The sequence below is a fragment of the Oryctolagus cuniculus genome, chromosome 8 (assembly GCF_964237555.1).
Source record: "Oryctolagus cuniculus chromosome 8, mOryCun1.1, whole genome shotgun sequence".
Taxonomy (NCBI): Eukaryota; Metazoa; Chordata; class Mammalia; order Lagomorpha; family Leporidae; genus Oryctolagus; species Oryctolagus cuniculus.
This window is the reverse complement of record NC_091439.1, coordinates 86,437,847-86,454,290: the sequence shown is the minus strand read 5'-3', so window position 1 is coordinate 86,454,290 and position 16,444 is coordinate 86,437,847. Positions and strand designations below refer to the sequence as shown.

At 39.4% G+C, this 16,444-nt stretch overlaps 1 long non-coding RNA gene across 1 annotated transcript; it reads left to right on the top strand.

Moving 5' to 3' along the window:
• The first annotated feature begins 5,733 nt into the window (after positions 1 to 5,733).
• LOC127483295 (uncharacterized) lies at positions 5,734 to 15,786 on the top strand. The gene is made up of 3 exons (XR_007909458.2): positions 5,734 to 6,241; positions 8,690 to 8,763; positions 9,467 to 15,786. It is a non-coding gene; the product is annotated as an uncharacterized lncRNA (long non-coding RNA).
• The last annotated feature ends 658 nt before the right edge of the window (positions 15,787 to 16,444 follow it).

The window sequence follows — 16,444 nt, the reverse complement described above, 5'->3', positions numbered from 1 at the left end:
GGGAATGTTGGCAGATAGGAGTAAAATGGGAGAAATAGGAATGCCCGGAGATAGAGAAGTAGAGAAATAGAAAGGCCTCCCCTCAACATGGCAACGAGAAAGTTTGGATTCGGTCTGCCTGATTAAGTGAGGCGATGAGCACGATGAGCACCTGCGGCGGCTAGCAGCTTATGCGCCGCAGGTCACCGAAGACAGGCACGAATTAACATCAGTAAGGCTTCCCCACAATACCGCAATTAGAAGGCTTGGATTCGGTCTGCCTGATTAAGGCGGTAAGCGCCAGCAAGCAGCTCGACCAGAGTATGAGCTGCAGGTCACCGAAGATAGGCACGAACCAACACTAATAAGTCTCCCCCACAATAAGGCAATGAGAAGGCTTGGATTCGGTTTGCCTGATAGGTTTTGTAAGCCCCTGCGGGCAGAGCAGAGCATGCGCTGCAGGGCACCGAACACAGGCACGCATCAGCGCCTAAAAACCTCCTCACAATGGCGAAGAGAGGACCCGGATTCGGTTTGCCTGATTGATAGGACTTGTAAGAACCTGTGGCAACTCTAGCAAGCAGAGCAGAGTGTGTGCCGCGGGACACCGAAGACAGGCGCGTATCAACGCCAAAAAATAAAAAGAAAGGGGGATCTGTGGGGAGCAATTCGGACTGGACTGAGTTACTAGAATTAAGACTTATTCTATGCATCTGCTCTCCCACAATATGGCGCTGGGAGAGGAGAAAACAGCTTCTACGCAGCTGCCTCCAGTTCAACCAATAAACTGTAGGACCTACTCCTGATTGGAGGAGAGCAGCGTACTCGGCGTGTGGGCAGCCGAGTTAGGATTGGCAGAAGAGGACTATAAGGGAGGAGAGAGACGGCATGCACCAGGAACATCTATGGGGAACATCTAGCTGAAGGAACACCTGTGCAGCCCCCCAGAGAGCCGGCCGGCGGTGTGCCGCTCCCCTGCGGAAGTGGGGAATGTGGCCAGGGGGAACTGCCCTTCCACGGAGGTGGAAGGGACAGTAGCCAACCCGGGAAGAACCAGCAGCAAACCCGGGGAGGGCCGAGCAGACGAAAGAACAGCGCAGGGTCCTGTGTCGTTCCTCCACGAAAACGGGGAGCGACATAATGGTGCCGTGACTCGGATATGAAGCCTAGGCAGGGTTTAGTGTCGTTCCTCCATGAAGAGGGGGAGCGACAGCTGATTATGAACAGAGACCAAAGAAAGAAACTGAATGATCCATGGCAAAATTCTTATTAGAATGACTCAAAAAAAGTTTACACAGGATTTATCTTGTACATATAATATTCATGTCTTATTTTCTAGGAAAATATATACTAACAAATGAAGAACTTGCATTTTGTGTGCTGAAATATACTCTAAACCTAGTTGGTATGCCTTTAAATCTGTTATATCATCCATAAAATAATAGTTTGAAATTTCAGGATTTTTTTCATAATAAACCTGAAATAATACGCATTTTAGTTTCCAGAATCTTTAGGAACCTAATCAAAGATTTTTGCTGCAGAGATCTTTAAGGCCTTCTTTTTGATCCATTTCTATTCCTGTTCTCACAACTTCTGAAAAAAAAAATAAAAATAAAAACAAAAACGGGCATGACCCCAAGTGTCGTCCAGAAATTGTTGCTCTGTAAAGATATCCATCTGTTCCTTTCATTGTCTTCCTAGTAATATCTGACAGGGTTTGGGGTGTCCAAACACATTTCTGTTATTGTCAATATCACAGAGCCAAGAACTCTTTGGACAAGTAAACTATTGCCTATGTGCCCTCAACAGAATTGCCCTTGGCTATATCCAGAGCCTTTATTACTAGAGACAATGTGCAATACTCAGTGGGAAAAAATGCACTTGATATTAGACCTGCAATCAAAGTGGTAATTTTAAAGATGAATACAGAGTCATGGAAAGCAACATCGATTAAATGTCCAATGATTGTGGCATTTTAAACTTGACCCTTCCTAATGGCCTGGTGTTTTACAAGTTTTTAATGAATGTTTTAAACAGTTTGTAGTTAATATATTTTACTTTGTATGAATATGTAAGACTAATATATGTATAAAATTATATAAGTAATTAAGAAGGCTTAATTTATATTTATTTTTCTCTAGAGTATAATCATAGGGCTTTTAATAAATGCAATAGAAAATTCATTGACTTGAAGGGTTTTCTGTTATGAATAAGCATAGACAAGGATTTTATTGCTTCATCCCCAAAGATCTTCTAGATCAACCTCGAGTCTCTGTCTTAGTACCTCTTGAAGAAGAAAGGTTTATAGAAGTACATTTTATTATAAGTATCTCTACTTACATAACCTATGTACTAGCTGTATATATATATAAACATATTATATATATATATATATATATATATGGCATAGGGTGATGAGAAACTTTCACTTAGACTATAGATACTGGCTTTGAAAATTTTCAGTATAGTAAATATAATTCTTAGAAAATATCTTAGGGGCCGGCACCAGCATCCCATATATGGGCACTAGTTCTAGTCCCGGCCGCTTCTCTTCCAGTCCAACTCTCTGCTGTGGCCTGGGAAAGCAGTGGAAAATGGCCCAAGTCCTTGGGCCCCTGCTCCCACATGGGAGACCCAGAAGAAGCTCCTGACTCCTGGCTTCAGATTGGCGCAGCTCTGACCACTGTTGTGGCCATTAGAGGAGTGAACCAACAGAAAGAAGACCTTTCTCTCTGTCTCTCCCTCTCACTGTCTGTAACTCTGCCTCTCAAATAAATAAATAAAATCTTAAAAAAAGAAAATATCTTAAGTAGCCAATTGAAAACAAAATGCCTCTGAAGCCTAATATTTGGGGAATAGAATATTTTAATATGAACAACAACATCCAGAGGGGATATATGGACTTGGAGAAGAACTAAGAATACGTTTCAAAATTGTCAAAAATAATGTCTGTTTGAAAGATATTTGTTACATAAGAAATATGATTCATGATGTGGTATTAGATGTTACAAATAGCAGTTTTTAAAAATGACAGAATATGAAATGCTTATATTGTGATAAAAGCACATAACATAAAATTTACCACTTCAACTATTTTATAGCTGATAATTTGGTGGCATTTAGTACATTCATATTGTACAACCACCACTGCTATTCATCTCCAGAACTTTTTAATTATTTCACAGTGAAACTCCAGCCATTAAACACTAATCCCCCATTATTTTCTTTCCCCAGTCCATGATAACACCATTCTGCTTTCTACCTGTATGAATTTGTTCCAGTCACCTTTTGTCCTTTTATGTATGAAATTTCATTTAGCATATTGTTTTGAAGGCTCATCCATGTATCAGAATTCCATAACTTTTAAAGGCTAAAGAGTATGTCACCGCATGTACATCCCATATTTTATTTATTTATTCATCTGTCAACAAGCATTTGGGTTTGTTTTCAGCTTTTGATTACTGTGAATAATGCTTCTATGAACATTGATGTGCACATGATTTCAACTCTTTTGAGTGTATAACTAGAAGTGGAACTGGTAATCTTATGTCTAATTTATAAGAAACTTTCACATTACCTTCTATAGATGTGCCACCATTTTACTGTCTCACTAGCAATGCATCAACATCTCAATTTCTCCATATGCTCTCCAACATTTAATTTCTGTTTTTATTTTTGTTCTTAAATTATAGCTAACATAATGGTATCTTTTTGTTGCTTTGATTTGTTTTTTCGTAATGACTACTAATATTATACATCCTTTCATGTGATTGTTAGCCATTTGTGTATCTTTTTTGGAGAAATTTCTATCCAAGTCCATTGCTCATTTCTGTTTGATTGTTTTTGTTTTATGATTAACTGGCAGAATATTTATATTTTCTGGATATTAAGTATTTGCGAATACTTTCTCCCAGTATGTGCAGTGTCTTTTTACCCTCTTGATAGTGACTTTTTATTCATAAAACTTTTAAACTTGATAAAGTCAAACAAATCTATTTTTTCTTTTTTCACCTGTCCATTTGATATCCTGTTCAAGAAATCTGACCAAGAATTAAGCAGTATGGAAAATAATATATAGTGAATGCATGAATGCACAAATATGATTTGATGATTGTCGCTCCCTGTCTTCATGGAGGAACGACACAGGACCCTGCGCTGTTCTTTTTGTCTGCTCGGCCCTCCCCGGGTTTGCTGCTGGTTCTTCCCGGGTTGGCTACCGACCCTTCCACCTCCGTGGAAGGGCGGTTCCCCCTAGCCACTTTCCCCACTTCCACGGGGGAGCGGCACACCGCCAGCCGGCTCTCTCGGGGGCTGCACAGGTGTTCCCTCAGATGTTCCCTGATGCATGTTGTCTCTCTCCTCCTTTATAGTCCTCTTCCACCAATCCCAACTCTGCTACCCACACGCCGAGTACGCTGCTCTCCTCCAATCAGGAGCAGATCCTACAGTTTATTGGTTGAACTGGAGGCAGCTGAGTAGAAGCTGTTTCCTCCTCTCCCAGCGCCATATTGTGGGAGAGCAGATGCATAGAATAAATCTTAATTCCAGTAACAGTATAGTCCGAGTTGCTCCCCACAGATGATAGGATTTTAAAATCCTATTTCCGTAGCCTAAAAGTAAGTTGAATGCATGCATACCTCTTTCCACTCTTTTTAATTAATCCACAATGAATAAATGGAACTATTGTCTAGGTTGCCAAAAAATGCCTTCCTCCACTTACCTATGGTTATAGTATATGCAATTCAATCTGCAATGCTCTATGATTAGTGTCTATTTTTCTTTAGTACCGAGTTTTTTAGGATATTTATTTGTTTGTTTTTTTTTTTTTTGACAGGCAAAGTTAGACAGTGAGTAAGAGAGAGAGACAGAGAGAAAGGTCTTCCTTTTTCTGTTGGTTCACCCCCCAAGTGGCCACTATGGCCGGCGCGTTGTGGCCGGCGTGCTGCGCTGATCCGAAGCCAGGAGCCAGGTACTTCCTCCTGGTCTCCCATGCAGGTGCAGGGCCCAAGGACTTGGGCCATCCTCCACTGCACTCCCAGGCCACAGCAGAGAGCTGGACTGGAAGAGAAGCAACTGGGACAGAATCCGGTGCCCCAACCGGGACTAGAACCTGCAGTGCTGGCGCCACAGGCGGAGGATTAGCCTAGTGATCCGCGGCACCAGCCAGGATATTTAATTTTTAAATGACAGAAACTAAAAGGAGTCATCCAGCTTTTCTTATGTGTTTATATCCTGTTCAACAGTAATAATAACAAAAATAATTATGTCAGGCTCTTCCATAGAGCTTATCCACTTCTAACCATTTCATAAGCATTAATTACTCATTCACTCTTCACAACTATCATCTTCAACATCATAATCATTATCACCTTAGAGTAGGAAAACTCAAGAGAAAAGTTAAGCACAGTGCCAAACTCCCCATTGTACTAAGTGGCAGAGTCTGGAACCAAAGCCAGTAGTCAATGCTGTTAAATGCTCCACTCTTTACTGTCTCTCAGTGACGGAAGCTACTAGTCAAAGAGGTATACACAGGATATTTTCATCATTCTATTCACCTCAATGTAAACCTTTCAAGGATATCTATTCCTCACAGAAAGTAAAAGCTATGCTTGTAGAGTGATATTCAAGGTTTTTCAAAATTTGACCTCAATTTTATTTCCCACTTCTCTCCTCTATATAAATTGATAAGTTTCTAAACCCTGAGAACTTGTATCTGATGCTATTGTTCATATAATTTTCTACAACTAAGTTTATTTTCATCTCTACAAACTCATCTATTATTTTACTTCTTTACCTTTGTAATACTTGACTTCTAATCCCAGATACAAGTGTTCTTTCCCTCTTACATAACAATGCATATGCATCATTCTCATTTGCATATCCATTCACTTGCTATATGCTACTTTTAAAATACTTACTTCATGATCATTTATGTATATAACTTATTGCCCTTAAAAGGCATAATCTCTTGGAAGGCAAGCAACGTATAGTTTCCATTGTAATATCTCCCATGTGCCTGGCTTAGGTGCATTAAGACTATTATGGATTGATTTATTGATAAGTTGAGTTATTTAACCAAACTAATGCTGGCAATTTGATTTTTACAAGAAATTATTGTGATGAAGACAAACCTTGTCAGCCTGGCCCATCTCTAGCATTTGGGAGTGAACCAGTAGATGGAAGATGTTTCTGTGTTCCTACAAACAAAATATTTTTAAAAAATCATGAATATGAGGCCCGAGTTCCAAAGAGAGATGATCAGGTAACCCAAAATTTTATTTGAGGACCAGGATACTCAGGATGTACTGAGGGGGCTGTGTCAGTGGTAGTGACATGGATGAAGTGAATTTAGAAAAATAATTTGATGTTATACCATAATGAGTGTTAAATTCCACAATAATTAGATGATGCAGGAATGCTGAAATATGCACAAACTTTAAAGTGTTGAGGTCAAACGATAAGATTTCTGTTTTCAAAAGAGAATTGTAGGAGTGTGAGTCTGAGCCAACAGGATGGTGCTTGCATAGCTCTGTTGGTAAAAAGTGTTTCCCTGTGGGCTCTGCAGCCGAGTCACCATGTGTGGCACAGCATGGAGGGCATCAAGATCAATGGGGTGGCAGCGCTGGCCCAAAGTCTGCTTTACCCAGTTGGGAGGCTGACTTTCCTTTCCAACTGTTCCCAGACTAACAGAACATCTCTGGCACACAGAGATTGAAATGTCTGCTTATCTTTGGAGATGCCTAAATGAAAGCATAGCTGAAAATCAAGCATGAGCAGGAATGGATAAGATCACTCCTTCTCTGGAGGCTTGAATTGTTGCCTAGCCCTCCTATTGAATTATTAACACATGTGATGCCAATAGCCAAAAGAGCCACGGACAGCCAGCAAGAGCAGGAGGAACAGTTCAGGAGGGCTTTGAGAGGACAAACTAGAGATTGGGGTCTGCTCTCTGAATAGCTCCTGTTGCTTAAAGACCTTGAAGGTCCTGCCTGGAGATAAGATAAGGTACTCTGTAGAGGTGGTGAAGGTTGGAGTTGGGGTGGTAACCTTTCCAAGCCAGATATGGGGCTTGAGGAAAAATAAATCAATTATGTGAAACTCAGAGACCGATATGAGAAGGGGAAGGGATAGGAAGGAAGGAGGGAGCAAGCACGGTGGGAAGTTTAGAGAAGATGGAAATGAGAGAGATGATACAAGATGACCTTAGGTTACTATACCAGGCAAAAGATAATGGTGATGACTCAACTGCTTACATGAATGAAGGGAAAGAAACAGAGAGAAGAGGTTTGAAATTCAGTGCCCCCAAGACACTTCTTTTCCCAGGACTTAATTAAATGCTAAAGGGAAAATTCCTATGTTAATACTAACGCATTTCCAGTACATATCTCTAAATCTGAGTTAGAGAAAACTAGTGTTGTTTTTATTTTTAAAACAGATGTCCTAAAATAAAATTTTGCAGTATGGGGTAGAAGAAAGCTTCCTTGGGTGTGATGTCAGCGTCCCCAGGCACAAACTAACATTGAGATCTTGGACCTTTTCTGCTCCATAGTTTCTAAATCTTTAAGGGGCCTGATGTAGATAATTTCTAGTTTCTAGGGCTTTGTTTTAAATTTGGACTTGTACCTTTCTAAATCTTAGGTCATCTTCTTATAACAATCTTGGACACCCAGAAAATAAAAAGCAAATACTTCTAGTTCTCTGATGGCTGTTATCAATTACATGATAAGAATGAGACACCATGAGAACTATAGAAAACATTTTATAAAAAAATTTATAGGGGCCGGCACTGTGGCACAGTGGGTTAATGCCCTGGCCTGAAGCGCCAGCATCCCATATTGTCGCTCCCCCTCTTCATGGAGGAACGACACTAAACCCTGCCTAGGCTTCATATCCGAGTCACGGCACCATTATGTCGCTCCCCCTCTTCGTGGAGGAACGACACAAGACCCTGCGCTGTTCTTTCGTCTGCTCGGCCCTCCCCGGGTTTGCTGCTGGTTCTTCCCGGGTTGGCTACTATCCCTTCCACCTCCGTGGAAGGGCAGTTCCCCCTGGCCACATTCCCCACTTCCGCAGGGGAGCGGCACACCGCCGGCCGGCTTTCTCGGGGGCTGCACGGGTTCCCTTAGATGTTCCCCATAGATGTTCCTGGTGCATGCCGTCTCTCTCCTCCTTTATAGTCCTCCTCCGCCAATCCCAACTCGGCTGCCCACACGCCGAGTACGCTGCTCTCCTCCAATCAGGAGCAAGTCCTACAGTTTATTAGCTGAACTGGAGGCAGCTGTGTGGAAGCTGTTTACTTCTCTCCCAGCGCCATATTGTGGGAGAGCAGATGCATAGAATAAGTCTTAATTCCAGTAACTCAGTCCAGTCCGGGCTGCTCCCCACACCATATGGGCACCGGTTCTAGTCCCCGCTGCTCCTCTTCTGATTCAGCTCTCTGCTGTGGCCTAGGATAGCAGTGGAAGATGGCCCAGGTCTTTGGACCCCTGCACCCGCATGGGAGACCCGGAGGAAGCTCCTGGCTCCTGCCTTTGTATCAGCGCAGCTCTGGCCGTTGCAGCCAATTGGGGAGTGAACCATTGGATGGAAGACCTCTCTCTGTCTCTACATCTCTCCATAACTCTGTCTTTCAAATAAATAAAATAAAATAAATCTTTATTAAAAAAAGAACTTATACTCATTTTTTTGTCCATGTTTCTCCTCTTTCTAGGCATTGCATGATTCTCAAGTTACACGTTGGGGCTGGTAGCACAAGGTGAAACTGTAATGGACTCCGAGAAACAAGTAAGAGAGGGGCAAATAAGGCCGGCGCTGCGGCTCACTAGGCTAATCCTCTGCCTTGCCGTGCCGGCACACTGGGTTCTAGTCTCGGTCGGGGCACCGGATTCTGTCCCGGTTGCCCCTCTTCCAGGCCAGCTCTCTGCTGTGCCCAGGGAGTGCAGTGGAGGATGGCCCAAGTACTTGGGTCCTGCACCCCATGGGAGACCAGGACAAATACCTGGCTCCTGCCATCGGATTGTGTTGGCCGCGGCTGCCATTGGAGGGTGAACCAACGGCAAAGGGAGACCTTTCTCTCTGTCTCTCTCTCTCACTGTCCACTCTGCCTGTCAAAAAAGAAAAATAAAAAGAGATGGGCAAATCTACAAATAGGCAAAGTACTGAGCAGGATTAGAGCTGAAGGGTTGAGGCTGTGAAGGGATAAATGAAAGACAGATAAATGATTGTCCAAATACTTATTGAGGCAAACATTTGGTACATAATTTGTTTTTGATACAACTGTAATGAATGTCACTCTTCTCTATGGAACCACACGCCAAATCTGGAGCACATCGCTGCTTGGTGCCCAGTGGGCAGCAAGTGCCCAATTGCTAATGCCACTTTTTAGCGCATGTTCATCTGCGGGATACTAAACAGCTTGCCATCCTTTTGATGTTTGTGAATATGAGTAGTAAATACCATATGATATGACTTGATGGATTTGTTTCAGCAAAAAGAAAAAGACAAAGAGGAGGACTAAGAAAGGAATGAGGAGAAGGAGTAGGAAGAGGAGGGAATTTGAAGAGGTGAGCTAAATAAATCTGAAAGGATATCAATGTTGTGGAGGTGAATAATAAGCTTTGCATCCAGAAAAGAACAATACATCTACCAAGCTCATTCTCCAATTTCTGGCATGTTTTGTGGCTATGGAAATAACACCCTAAAGAATCTATAAATTTTATTCTCTAGGAAAAAATCATTATGAATACAGAATGATATCATTATAGCTCAGAATCTTCCAGAACATGCTTAATTCACCATAAAAATTCTTTGTCTGAGAGTGTACATTTTGTCCTAAGTAGTCATTGCCAAAGACATAATACTAGGCTTCATAAGAAATCTCACTAACAAGCACTTTTACTTTCATCTTGGAAAAAGTCTAACAATGTTGTTTGAGGCAGAGGGCTATCAATTAAGTGAAAGTAAAGAGACATCAAAATCAAACACTTTTAAATCTTTCTCTATTTCTGTATGTCAATAACAAGTAATTTAAAATTTTTATTTACTTTTTTATTAGAAAATGTTGAACCAGATGATCTCTCAAGTCCTACCAAGCTCCAGCCTCTTCTGACATTGTGAGAGTAGTCTTGGAGTTTTATTTGTGAATATTGTTTGTCAAGAATACTAAATTCTATGAAAATTATCATATTCCCTAGATGATCATCTGCTAAATTCTGAAGCTATACCTTTTTTTGGATTGGGAAGTGATTTTATTATTTTTCCCTCAGTTTTAAAAAAAGTATTAATTAATTTTTATTCATTCAAAAGAGAGGGAGGGAGACAGAGAGAGAGAGAGAGAAAGAGAGAGAAGACTCTCTTCTATTTGCTGGTTTACTCCCCAGATGCCCTCAACAACTTCTGAAACCAGAACCCTGGAACTCAATCCTGTTCTCTCAACAGGTGACAGGGACTCAAGTACTTTGGCCATTGCTACTACCCATAGGTTGCACATAGCAAGAAACTGGAATGGGAGCAAAGCAGGATTTGAATCCAGGAATGTGATATAAGATACAGACATCCCGAGTAGGATCTTAACCTCTACACCAAACATCCACCTCTTCCCCAGTGGTCTTAATGTGAGACTGAACTAATTGTGGATACCTATGGCCTATTTGAAATAGAGTTTGGAATTAGTTTGGAAGGGGCTAGACAAAAATTATGATGGGATAGGGGCGGGGAGAGATAGCACAACTTCCTATCCCAGGGTGTAGTGTGGGTCACATTGCTGAGGCCAGAGACTTGAAAACAGGATGCCTACTCCAGTTCAGAGAAAGAGCTAGACAAAGCAGAGTTATCCTTATTTGCAGTCACTAGAACATTTTTGTCCTGTTTTTTTACCAGCTCCCTGTCAAAGCTTTATATATGGAGATATAATGTCTCCTTACTAATTTTGGTTTTTTAAATGTTTCCAAACTCATATTTCCTATGACACTTGAAAACATTCTCTGACAACTGTAAATCAGAGACATTTGAGTTTTATAGATACTTTGTTAGACTATGAACATGGTCTTATCATCCTCTACTTTTTTTTCCCACCAAGGGTCAAGGCCTTCTTTGTTTTTCTTTTTCTAAATCAGTTTGTTGAGGGCTGGTATGATAATGAACTATAATGTATGCTAAACACATAGAAGACAAGGATCACAGACAATTTCTCCAAGGCTCAAATAAATTGGGCTGTGAAGGTTGATGATGGAAACTATGGGGGATATTTAAATATTAAGTTTATTCATTTTGTTCTGATTGAAACAATCAAAATAGAGCATTGAGCCATCATTTCAGTGGGAGGTTATAGTAGGTGACTGACTGAGATGATATCATAGTCCTTCAAGACTTCGCTGGGAAATTACCCTAGGTGATCTTATTGTTCACATGATTTTTAAAAAGGCACAGAAGCACATTTTCTATATATAATTGTCAGAGTTGCTGCATGATGTTCTACCTAAATGGGAGTTGTTTAATGCAGCATTTAGACTCATGCATTGAGAACAAAGGCTTACTGTGGATAACATAATAGCTTCCTTGGGAGACTATGGTTATTTATATCAATATGATAATATAAGCCACAGAAATCAGGCACAAACAGATAATAATTCAGGATTCTGTGTGTAGCCAGAAGGGTGAGATACTTGCTCCTGTATGTCCAGGGTAAATAGCTGCCATTCCTAGAGCTAAATTAGAAATAATTTATCTGTTCAGCGTGGTTTCTACATGAATATCACATAGGGTGTCTTTCATTAGACTCCATTGTACATCTTGGGTTTATTGTGGGGAGGGGTATCTTTAACTTTGCTTTCTCTTCTTGGCCTTGTTTCTCTTCAACTCTCCCTCCCATGCTTCTTTTCCTCTATGTCTGTCTATCTTTCTCTTCACTTACATCTTCCCGTCCCAGACAACACTACCCTTAATTCACAAAATAAACCCTTGGAAAACAGCATGAGAAATGGATGCCTTTCATTCTCCTAGTTAGTGTTCTAGCTCAGATACTTTCACTCACTCATATGCCTGACATTCCATGACGACTTGCCATTTTATAACATGCATACTGTGAGACCCCATCATCATAACTTAACCATGTAGTTCTGCTTAGTGGCAATATAGAGAAATTATTAATTAGCTAATTTTATAACAGAACATACAGAATCTCCTTTATAGCCTTAGGAAAAAGATAAAACACTGGCATTTACCAATATCTTATGAAAATAAGACATTAAAGGAAATATTTATATCTATAATCTATCTCTATCATCTATCTATCTATCATTTATCTATCTATCTAGAAAGCTGATAATCACAGGAATGTACATATGGGGAGAGTCAGACTGAGATGCTGAGTTTAGGACTTTTAGATGTATTTTCTTATGATAGCTTTGTTTGTGACTCTTTATAAAAGGTCATTTGCAAGCAGGGCCCAGATTGAAAATTATGGCCAAATAAATGAAATGGGAAATTAATTTGTTTTAAATGGTACTAGACATTATCATATACTTGTTCAGCCTAATCAGACAAATGGCTTCAAATAAAGCTCAGAGACCTGCTAGAAATAGGAACTGGCACACCCATTGCGAGCAGACTGTGGACTCAGGGAGGATAAATCAGCATGGCCAAGGATAGCAAAGAGCCTGTGAGGAAAAAAGGGCAGATTACTGCCTCCTCACACAGGGCACCAAACGAAAGGAACAGAGAGGAGACAAGGTACTAATTTGCAGCCATGCCAGATTTATCCAAAGAAAATAAATCTGCAGAGGTGGGTGACCAACTGCCAGCATGCACACAGACTGAACACGTGGCAGAGGGCCCAGACCCCAGTAGGCTGGGCCTTTTTATCTTGGGTGGGCTAGGAGTGAGGAAGGAGGGCAATAGGTAGAGGTGAGCTTCCCCATACAGGTTCTTCAGGTTTGGCCCACTGGCTTCCAAACCTGGGGACGATATAGGGGGTGGCCTGGGGAACAATACAGGGTGTGAGACTGAACTGGTCTGTTGAAAGAAGGCAGGGTAACAAGACCTCAAATGGCTGAGGTTATGTCCTTGTTCCATCAGAGCCTACTTGACAGAGCTTTGTTTTTTTTTTTTTTTTATTCCTTCTGAGTTTGAAGGTAATTTTTTTTCTGTTTTTAAAAATAACTTTACTGAAATACAATTACTTTATTATAAGTAACTTTAAAAGGTTCATGGGAAGAGAATTGGCAGGTTTATTTTGGTACAAAAATTTTGGAAACCCATGTATAGTAGGGAAATGCATATCATAAGAAAAGTACTATTCACAGGTTTCAAAATTTGTTTGTACCAAAATAAATCTGTCAATTGCATTCTCCAAAAGCTTTTTGAAGTACCTGCATAAAATGAACAGTTATCATGATTCCTACCCCTTCGTGTTCACTTCTCATTTCCCCTTCCCCCAATTCCTAAGCAGCCACTGATCTGCTTTCTGTCACTGTAAAATAGTTTGCATTTTCTAAAATTATGTATGAACAAGATCATATACTATGTATATATTTTTTGTTTGGATTATTTTACTCAATTATTTTGAAAGTCATCTATTCTAGAATTAATACTTCATTTTTATTGGTAAAAAAGTATTTCATTGCATGAATAATCATAGTTTATTTACCCATTCACCAATCAATGGACATTTGAGCTGTATCCAGTTATTGGTTGCAATAAGCGATATACTCAACTCTGTATATGGTCATTTATTCACATTTTCTTGGTCAAATACTTAAGTCCATATTTAATTTTTAAAGAAATAATCAATTTTACATTTCCAAAAGAAGTATAAGAGAGTTACAGTTATTCTAGAACTTTACCAACATTTGGTATAGTCACTCTTTAATTTTAGACATTCTAGTTAAGGTACAATATTTCTCATGAAATCCTTGTTTTTAGTTTGTTCCTATGATGAAATACATTTACTGGCTTTTTTAATTACACTGATGCACTTTCCTATTTCCACATGCCCTCATTTGGTATGAAGTATACTTTTTATTTAGTTAGATTGTGTTAAAATTTTAGAATGTCTAAATTTATGTTTGTAAAGGATATTGGTCTACAGTTGTCTTTTCTTATAATGTCTTTTATTCTGGTATTGAAATCAGGATAATGCTGTAAACCCACCTCATTGAGTTTGAAAATAGTTCCTTATTTTCAGATTTGTGTTAAAATTTGTGTAGAACAGGTAATATTTCTTAAATGTTTGGAAGAAGCCAACATTGAAGCCACTTGAGCTTAGATATTTCCTTGTGGGATGATTTTTAAACTAGAAATTCAATATTTTTGAAAGACAGTCCATTTCAGCTTGTCTGTGGTTTATTTTTTTCTTGAGTTTTTCAGTGTTTTACAAGGAATTTGTTCATTTTACTTGTCAAATTTACTGACATAAAATTCTCACAGTAGTCCTATGTTTTCATCATAAAACCTTAGGACTTGAAATGACATTACTCTCATTTATGATACTGGTATTTTTGTCTCCATTTTTTTCCTGGTCAGTCTGGCTAAAAGTTTATCAATTTAATGATATTCTAAGAGACAACTTTTGATTATATTGATTTTTTCTATCGTTTTCTATTATCTATGATCCCTGTTATCCTGTTTCATTACTTCTACTTTGTGTTTATTATTCTATGTCTAGTTTCTTAAGGTAGACATGGAAGTTACTGATTTAAGACTTCTCTCTTCTAATACAGACCTTTAGTTCTATAAATTCTTCCCTAAATACTGTTTTAATAATATCTCACAAATTTTTCATGCTGTGTTTTAATTTTCATTCAATTCCAAACCACTATTTTCCCTCTTTATATCGTTAACTAATTGATTATTGCAAAGTTTTTGGGCTGGTGTTGTGGCATAGCTGGTAAAGCTGCTGCCTACAGTGCCAGCATCCCGTATGTGCACCAGTTCAATTCCTGGCAGCTCCACGTCCCATCCAGCTCTCTGCTAATAACCTGGGAAAGCAGCAGAAGACAGCCCAAGTCCTTGGGCATCTGTACCCACCAGGGAGAATGGAAGAAGCTCCTGGCTCCTGGTTTCAGATCTGCCTCTCTCTAGCCATTGCGGCCATTCAGGGAGTGAACCAGTGGATGGAAGACCTCTCTGTCTCTCCCTGTCTCTCTGTAACTCTTTCAAATAAAACAAATAAATCTCCAAAAGCAAAAAAAAGTTTGCTATTTAGTTTCCAAATACTTGGGGATTTTCCAGAGATCTTTCTTTTATTGACTCATAATTCTCATGTGCTCACACAACATAATTTGTATGAAATTCCTTTTAATTTTCTGAAGCTTGGTTTATGGCCTATGGTCTTGTTAGTATGTATTTCATAGGCACCTGAAAATTATTTGTATTCTTTTAATGTTGGATGGCATGGCCTGTGAATTTTAATTTAGTCAAGTTATTTGATAGCATTGTTCAAATATTTGTGTGCGTGTGTGGGGGGGACTATTAAATTCTTTTCTGGGGCTGGCAAGGCCAATTGAGCTGCCACCAGATGCTAGCATCCTATATGGGCACCAGATTGAGACCTGGCTGCTCCACTTCTGTTCCAGCTCCCTGCTAATGTGTCTAGGAAAGTAGGGGAAGATGGCTCAAGTATTTACACCTCTGCATCCAGGGAAACCTGGAAGAAGCTCCTGGCTCCTGGTTTCTGCCAGACACAGCACTGCCTGATGCAGCCATTTAGGATTGAACCAGTGGATGGGAGCTCTCTCTGCAACTTTGCTTTTCAAATGCATAAAAAACTTTAAGAAAAAAAATTATCTACTTGCTCTATAAAATGTTGAAAGACACTTATATCTCTCATTGTAGTTGCAGATTTGACTAATTTTCCTTTTCATTCTATGAGATTTTGCTATATGTATTTTGAAACCATCATTAGATGCATAAATATTTAAGATTATTATATCATCTAGATAATTTTACCCTTTTGTCATTGCAAAATGATCTTTCACTGGTAAGATATTGTACTCTGGATTTCCTTTGATATTATTTATAGCATTCTGGAATTATTTTAATTAACATGGTATGCTGCTTTCCATCCTTTCACATTGATACTATTTGTTTCCTTTATATACAAACTGTGATTCTTGGATGCCGTGCATATTTTGGTCTTACTTTTATTAGACAAACATGCTAATCCTACTTTAAATTGGATTACTTAGATTTGTTTTTTTAATATTAAAAAGTTTAAATATTTATGCTTAATCACATTATCCCTCTTAGTATTTTTGTTTGTTTGTTCTACTTAATAATTTTGGCTGAATACTGTAATCAACACACAGTTATTCTCAAGTGTAGAAACTTAACTGAAAAGTGATCGCTGTTAAATATGAGTGAGAATAAAAGAGGGAAGAGATGTGCAATTCGGGACATGCTCAAGCTGACTTACCTCAAACAGTAGTGTTAGAAACATACCAGGGGATTCCAATTCAATCCCATCAAG